This window comes from Montipora capricornis, chromosome 6 (genome assembly GCF_036669925.1).
Source record: "Montipora capricornis isolate CH-2021 chromosome 6, ASM3666992v2, whole genome shotgun sequence".
Taxonomy (NCBI): domain Eukaryota; kingdom Metazoa; phylum Cnidaria; class Anthozoa; order Scleractinia; family Acroporidae; genus Montipora; species Montipora capricornis.
Genome location: NC_090888.1, coordinates 52,068,985 through 52,070,239, shown reverse-complemented (window position 1 = coordinate 52,070,239; position 1,255 = coordinate 52,068,985).

Below are 1,255 nucleotides of genomic sequence, written 5' to 3'. Positions count from 1 at the left end.
TTTAACCCTTTCAGCCCCGATAGTGCCAAATGGCACTTATAGATTTTACTCTGTCTAACGCCAGACGATTTTACTCGTCAACGGGGAACCCCTCGGGGCTTAAAGGGTTAAGCTAACAGCGTGAAAAAACTATGTCCCCGTTTAACCCTTTCAGCCCCGATAGTGCCAAATGGCACTTATAGATTTTACTCTGTCTAACGCCAGACGATTTTCCTCGTCAACGGGGAACCCCTCGGGGCTTAAAGGGTTAAGCTAACAGCGTGAAAAAACTATGTCCCCGTTTAACCCTTTCAGCCCCGATAGTGCCAAATGGCACTTATAGATTTTACTCTGTCTAACGCCAGACGATTTTACTCGTCAACGGGGAACCCCTCGGGGCTTAAAGGGTTAAGCTAACAGCGTGAAAAAACTATGTCCCCGTTTAACCCTTTCAGCCCCGATAGTGCCAAATGGCACTTATAGATTTTACTCTGTCTAACGCCAGACGATTTTACTCGTCAACGGGGAACCCCTCGGGGCTTAAAGGGTTAAGCTAACAGCGTGAAAAAACTATGTCCCCGTTTAACCCTTTCAGCCCCGATAGTGCCAAATGGCACTTATAGATTTTACTCTGTCTAACGCCAGACGATTTTACTCTGTCTAACGCCAGACGATTTTACTCGTCAACGGGGAACCCCTCGGGGCTTAAAGGGTTAAGCTAACAGCGTGAAAAATTTATGTCCCCGTTTAACCATTTCAGCCCCGATAGTGCCAAATGGCACTTATAGATTTTACTCTGTCTAACGCCAGACGATTTTCCTCGTCAACAGGGAACCCCTCGGGGCTTAAAGGGTTAAGCTAACAGCGTGAAAAAACTATGTCCCCGTTTAACCCTTTCAGCCCCGATAGTGCCAAATGGCACTTATAGATTTTACTCTGTCTAACGCCAGACGATTTTACTCGTCAACGGGGAACCCCTCGGGGCTTAAAGGGTTAAGCTAACAGCGTGAAAAAACTATGTCCCCGTTGAACCCTTTCAGCCCCGATAGTGCCAAATGGCACTTATAGATTTTACTCTGTCTAAAGCCAGACGATTTTCCTCGTCAACGGGGAACCCCTCGGGGCTTAAAGGGTTAAGCTAACAGCGTGAAAAAACTATGTCCCCGTTTAACCCTTTCAGCCCCGATAGTGCCAAATGGCACTTATAGATTTTACTCTGTCTAACGCCAGACGATTTTACTCGTCAACGGGGAACCCCTCGGGGCTTAAAGGGTTA